Here is a 7,326-nt window from a genome sequence, read left to right as displayed (position 1 = left end):
ACACCATGTACACATCAATTTGGTATATATAGAGAAGTGGGAACGTTTGAAATTCAAATTTGATTACTTTTAGTTGCGAAATGCTACTGAGCCTTCACTGTATAAAATATAAGTGGGTGTTTCTTGCCTGCTGAAGTCGGGTAATTTAAACATAATTGCATTCGCAGGGTATCTTTACTCGACATCAATCATTTATACTGAAGGCGGAGTACCTATGTTATACACAGGGTAGAAATGATGCTCCACATTGATAAGTAGCTATAGCGTAAGACATGTGATATTGAAAGAGCATCAAGTTGTATTCACCTGACGTAATAAAGCTGGCCGTTATCAAACTAGAGATTCAAATTGAAACAGTATACAGTTAGTCTAAGTCGGAATGACTAGCAGTTGTTACCTGTAAGCGTGGTGATTTGTTAATGTAATGAACTGTTACTAACAATACCTATGATGTCATAATCGAAACCTCGAAACCATCGAAATGTCATGGAATGCTTTTACATTTAATAAATATTTTTGGTTTACATTTCTTCACAAATGTAAACGTAACACGTTATATTATGTAATGATAACATTTTTAATTTAACAAGTATTTTCTATGTTTGCTGTTCCCCTGGACAAACTGCTGCCAACGATTGGCCGGCTCGGCGTTACACATGCAGTTCGTTCGTAAGAAGGCCACAGTATATAAACACAGCGCTATCGATCACGGCAGGAATAAGCCAACAGTTTGTGAGCCGTAATAGGCCTATATAGATAGATAGGCCAGCGAACATCACTCAAATCACTTCCATAAGCCAGCAATGTTTACTGGGGAAACGTCAACTAAGGAGAATAGAGAGTATATCTGACACGTTCTGTCACTTAGGCCGGGGTTTTTTTTGTTGTTGCGGAGATAAACAGACTGGACTGGACATCTGGCCATTAACAGACATTACGACAACACAGGACACCTTTTGTGTGTTTGATGGTTGCTTTTCTTCTTAGACAAGGATTGATCCTTAAGAAACTCAATGTAATAAATGAGTTGTATCCGCGCGTTGATGATCACACTATTCATTAACGACACAATGTCGACTACCTGGACTAACTTAAGACTTGTGGCCTCTCAGAACTACACAAGGCAGCATCACTGACATGGCTTTACCACAATGCGCGTGTTATCATGTTTGGTGCGTTATTTCTTTGATACCGAAAATGTCTTCGGGATACAATTCTATTACTACTTCAGCGCCTATGAACTAACGGAATATTATTCAACAGAAACAAACTCGGGCGTAGTGTTGGGCTGATTATCACAGGGTTTCTTGTTTCTGATGTTGGCTCTAGTTACTTAATTGAAGGAAGTTACTGTGAAATATGCACCTACAGACCACGGGCAAACAAGAATGACTGTAAAACGTAATGGATTAAGATGGTAATTGACACTTTTCTGTCCGGACCTTAACTTTCAAGGTAAGTATTGTGCAACGATAAATGAATTCTTTCATAGTCCGCCTCGATTTTATTGCTTTTAAATGAGGTAGAAAATTGTGCTTATTTTATCAATAATTATTGAAAAGATCTGATCTATCGTTAGACGATTTAATTACTTTACACCCAGGAGTATATTGTCATCACAGCGTGCTATATTTACGCACTTAGGGACCTAATACGTCTTTAAACATGGAATAGCCTAAAATGAGAAATATACAAAGCTATCAATAAGGATTTTTTTTTCACTCATATAATGTACGTTCATCTTGAAATGTCCGTGCGGAAAATATACAGGATAATAAATACGGTATAATGGATATGAACATGTCCCCTGGTTAATATATACGAAACACCAATGTTGACTTCACAAGTTGTGATGGTTATACAGAAATTGCGGTGATTGTTGTGGCTATGTTTCTATAGAAATGATAGAAATATACAAAAACGGCAGTGACAATGATAGTTGTTTTCATAGAAATGATACAAATATACAAACATGGTGATGGTGTTGGTGTTAGTGGTGGTGGTGGTGGTGGTGGTGGTGTTAGTGGTGGTGGTGGTTATGTTTCGATAACAATGATACAAATATACAAAAATGATACAAATATAAAAATTGACCGTGGTTTAGGTGGTTATGTTTCTATAGAAATGATACAAATATACAAAAAAATGCGATGGTTGTGGTGGTTTAGTTTCTGTAGAATTGATACAAATATACAGAAATGGCGGTTGTTGTGGTAGTTGTTTCCATAGTAATGATACACATCTATAGAAATGATACAAATATACAGAAATGGCGGTTGTTGTGGTAGTTATGTTTCTATATAAATGATACAAATATACAGAAATGGTGATGGTGGTGGTGGTGTTGTTAATGGTGGTGGTGGTGTTAATGGCGGTGGTGGTGTTAATGGCGGTTGTTGTGGTAGTTGTTTCTATAGAAATGATACAAATATACAGAAATGATACAAATATAAAAATTGACCGTGGTTTAGGTGGTTATGTTTCTATAGAAATGATAAAAATATACAGAAATGACGGTGATTATGATGGCTATTTTTTATAGAAATGATACAAATATACAGAAATGACAGTGGTTGTGGTAGTTGTTTCTATAGAAATGATACAAATATAAAGAAATAGCGGTGGTTGTGGTTTTGTTTCTATAGAAACGACACAAATATATAGAAATGGCGGTGGTTTCGATTGCAATGGTTCTAAAGAAACGACACATATTCAGAAATGTCGTTTATCCTCGTGGTTATTTTTCTTTAGAACCGTAACAAAGACACAGGTAGGGCAATAGTTGTGGTAGTATATTTATAGAAAGGACATATACTGTATATATATATATATAACTGTACACAAATTGCGGAAGTTCTGTTTTTGTTTCGGTTTTTATGGTTTACAGGCACCATTTAAACTAAATGTTGTAGGAGTGTTTTGTGTAATTTTCTAATTTTTCCTGACAGTTGTTATGTTTATTGATTCAGTACATAACGGAGTTTTCAAATAAATGTTTCGTTAATAAGGATGAACACCTGTCATATTTACTTATTTTGTAAGGCATTTCTACCAAAAATATGTAGACCAAAGCAAACTAGGTCATCGACGACGTAAAGCATATCACGATACTGTATCTATAAAATGTAAGCTTGGTATGGCAGCAGAGAGTTGAATCTTTGTATGACATCAGGAAATGTATTCCTCATTTTCTGTATGACATCAGTAAACTACGTCTTTGTGTTCAGTATTATATCAGTTAATTGAGCATGTGTGTTATATAGTTAAACTGAGTCTTTGTATTGAGTGTTATACCAGTAAACTGAGCCTGTTTGTTATATATTTACTGAGTCTGTGTTGTGTGTTATATAGTTAAACTAAGTCTGTGTTGTGTGTTATACCAGTAAACTGAGTCTGTGTTGTGTGTTATACCAGTAAACTGAGTCTGTGTGCTGTGTGTTATATAGTTAAACTAAGTCTGTGTTGTGTGTTATATAGTTAAACTGAGTCTGGGTGTTGTGTGTTATACCAGTAAGCTGAGTCTGTGTGTTGTGTGTTATACCAGTAAACTGAGTCTGTGTTGTGTGTTATACCAGTCAACCGAGTCTGTGTGTTGTGTTATACCAGTAAACTGAGTCTGTGTTGTGTGTTATCTAGTTAAACTGAGTCTGTGTGTTGTGTGTTATACCAGTAAACTGAGTCTGTGTGTTGTGTTATACCAGTAAACTGAGTCTGTGTGTTGTGTGTTATACCAGTAAGCTGAGTCTTTGTGTTGTGTGTTATACCAGTAAACTGAGTCTGTGTTGTGTGTTATACCAGTAAACTGAGTCTGTGTTGTGTGGTATGTAGTTAAACTGAGTCTGTGTGTTGTGTGTTATACCAGTAAACTGAGTCTGTGTTGTGTGTTATATACCAGTAAACTGAGACTGTGTTGTGTGTTATACCAGTAAACTGAGTCTGTGTGTTGTGTGTTATACCAGTAAACTGAGTCTGTGTTGTGTGGTATGTAGTTAAACTGAGTCTGTGTGTTGTGTGTTATACCAGTAAACTAAGTCTGTGTTGTGTGGTATGTAGTTAAACTGAGTCTGTGTTGTGTGTTATACCAGTAAACTAAGTCTGTGTTGTGTGGTATGTAGTTAAACTGCGTCTGTGTTGTGTGTTATACCAGTAAACTGAGGTTATGTTGTGTGGTATATAGTTAAACTGAGTCTGTGTGTTGTGTGTTATACCAGTAAACTGAGGTTATGTTGTGTGTTATACCAGTAAACTGAGTCTGTGTGTTTTCATAACAATAAAGTTTCTTGCATAATCATAAACTAGCACAACACAAATATTCTCGGTTATTTTGGCAAAATACGTTTTTCTAAACCATACAACAAACAACAACACTTTCGATAGCTCTATTTCTTCTTGGTTCAACGTTTAATGCTTAATTCCGAGACAAAAACATCTAGCTTTGTACAATGTATCCTAATTGATGTGACGAGGGACATTTCCATCAACTTCAAGTTTGACTGAAGATAAAAATCGATTGGAGAACGGTTACGTTTGAAACATTCGTCATCATTATACATCCGCCCAGTTGAACACTAAATGATGCCGCCTTAAATGACAAATTACAACCTGTTGTAACACATCATTATAACAATGAGACTATTTTTTATATACGTTGTGACGTTTTGTGAATGTCAGGTTAACCTTGAATGTTGACGATTGAACGTCACACTCCACCATAATCTCTATTGTCTTGAGTTTCAAATAATGAAAATGGGATTTTATTGGCGCATGTTGGCGATAAATTTAAGGAATCTTATTTTAAATAACAGGGATTTCTAGTAAATTCACCATATTGGCAATACATCAAAACAAGACCAGCGTTAAAAGCAACAGCAACCGAAAACACATCAGATCTAGAGGAAAGTAAAACAGAAACTGAATAAATAACATAAGAAAGACAACAACACTGAAAGAACATAGTCCATTTCATTTATGTATTCATATTGCTACCATCAGCGTAAGAGATACGTATGTTGACATTTTGATTTTCATCTGAGAGAAGGTTAAATTGTTTTATCCAATAAGATATCGACATTGCTGTTGATGTCGATCTATGTGTACATTATATTTTTTTAATAATGTGTGCATGCCAATGACGTAATTTGTTGTAATAAATATGTCTTCATTAGAGAAAATATTTAAATGTGAAATTCGTGATGGATATATTATACGACTAAGCTTTGGAAGTGATTTGTTTTATCACTATTGCCAAGCAAATTATGTAAAATGATATTAGTCATTTTTGTCGGTCCGCACGGACTTGCGCGATGGGTCCTTCAGACGAAACAAGTGTACTCGAGGAAAATGTTTTGGTGATCACCAAGGCGCCCCTCATACATGTTCAGTACCGATCGCCTAGGCAAAAAGAGTATGCTACTTTTACACAATCGCCCTTATATCAAACTGCATTAAGCAACTTTTTTTTCTTTTTTTTTTCTATGACTTTTTGATGAGATAGGAGCCAAATGTAGAAGTATCTTTAAGCATGAAATGATAACATTTTGAGTCCCACGTTTGCAATTTAAAGGAGAATGTTAGACAAACAAAAATCGGCTTGCGAAAAGGTTTACCTCCGACAAGTTCTTAACTAAATCGTTAAAAGTATCAAATATATGTATAAAAACAAGACTTAACTGGTAGTGAAAACAGATGGTCCAGTATATAATGAACGGTAGTTAGTTTTAATGGAGATAAGTCACAGTTGCAAAACAACTGACGTATTAACTGAACCATAGTACTATCAAACGAGGACGAAATGTAAACAATCATAAAGATTTGCATAGAGACATTTGTAAAAATACAAGGAGAATAGGACCAGAGGCTCCGGAAGAGTAAGCGTATTCTGCTTCTTCGACGTTATCAACTTGTTTCTCTCGTCAGTAGTCATCATCTGTCACGCAAAAGAAAGTGAAACTGGGAACAAATCCTTGGAAATCGAATGGAACATGTGAACACTCTAGATGGGGAAAGCAGAGCTCTTACCATCTTACCATCAATAGATAGAAAGTTAGCAATTGATAAATTTAAAGCATCATGTTTGCCATACAGTTTAGTCGTGAGAAGTATCGAGGTATGAGCTGATGTTTAGGAGTCTTCCGTGTCCTTGATTACAAGTTCTACAGGGTATACCGATACCCGATCGACATGGTCAGTGCAATTTTCGCTATTTGAAGAAACACATAGTCAATATACCCATAGGTGAAATGAAAGAACTTTGTATTTATTTCCTGTTCTGATTAGTTCTTCTGTGTAATCAGATTTGTTTGAGAACACAAACCAGTTTATCAGCAGAAGGACACAAATTGTTTCCATATATATGCCAAAAGTCTGTTGGAAGATCCAAGGATAATGATTCGCCTGTTTGTTTTGATGTTTATAACTGACGGCATTTTCAGAACATTGATTTTCTTTTTACTTTTTGCCGAGTATAATCTGACATGCCTAACGAGTTATTATTTTATAAATTTGTTCTAAATGTATGATGATTGCGGAAGGTACAAGCAAACTGACTTGACAATAGAAGATTCTTCATTAGTGCTTCTCTGACCTGGATTATGACAAAATGTTCGTGACAAATCGCAGCATGCTCCCAGACAGAAGCATTTGTGACAAATTGGCAAAACGATATACCTACGAGAACAACCCCTTCTTACGAACATGTCTTCAGTTGGCGCTGTGAGACTTTTTCATTGCCACGAATACACGAACACAACCGCAGTTCAATGCTACCAAGCAACTACACGTTTCAATACCTCTAGTTAGGTTCTGTATGTCATATTCACTTCAATTAATGAACCGAAATATAACACAGATACCTGGTATCATTAAGGGAATAGCAGGCATCTTAAAGCCATTTTAGTCATTAATTCTTCGATTTAATGACTGACAATGAGGCCTCCATGGTGAACCAAAAGAATACTGTATCCAAGGAAAACAATGAAAGCAGTTATATATGTGATAAATAAAACAGAACATCAGCATTCTGTAACCTCTCTAGTTGATGTCCCAGGATATGACGTAGTGATATCTTACTGATCTATACCTCAGTATCATGGTACTTACACAATACATGGATGAATTATAATCAGGAAGTCTCTATCCTACCCTATTAGAGATGTTATAGATTTGTTTTCCCGTCATATTTCGTTGGTTCCTTTTCTTATTTCCCTGTCAATGATTAAAACATTTTCAAAAAATCAGAAAATATCTTTGCCATGGGAATGGAATATATTTCCTCAAAAAAAAAAACGTTATTGCCATTACGAATTATGATGTGCAAGTGCATCCCAA

The 7,326-nt window shown here is 35.5% G+C and overlaps 1 protein-coding gene across 1 annotated transcript in view; it reads left to right on the top strand.

Moving 5' to 3' along the window:
* Positions 1-753: 753 nt before the first annotated feature.
* LOC117336376 overlaps positions 754-7,326 on the top strand; it is a 35,910-nt gene continuing 29,337 nt past the window's right edge. The window contains exon 1 of the mRNA XM_033896882.1: positions 754-1,455. The gene's annotated coding sequence lies outside the window, so the exon portion shown is untranslated. The remainder of the gene's footprint in view (positions 1,456-7,326) is intronic.

The sequence above is a fragment of the Pecten maximus genome, chromosome 10 (genome assembly GCF_902652985.1).
Source record: "Pecten maximus chromosome 10, xPecMax1.1, whole genome shotgun sequence".
In the NCBI taxonomy this organism is placed as follows: domain Eukaryota; kingdom Metazoa; phylum Mollusca; class Bivalvia; order Pectinida; family Pectinidae; genus Pecten; species Pecten maximus.
The sequence above is the reverse complement of the archived record's forward strand: the minus strand, read 5'-3'. Positions and strand labels throughout refer to the sequence as shown.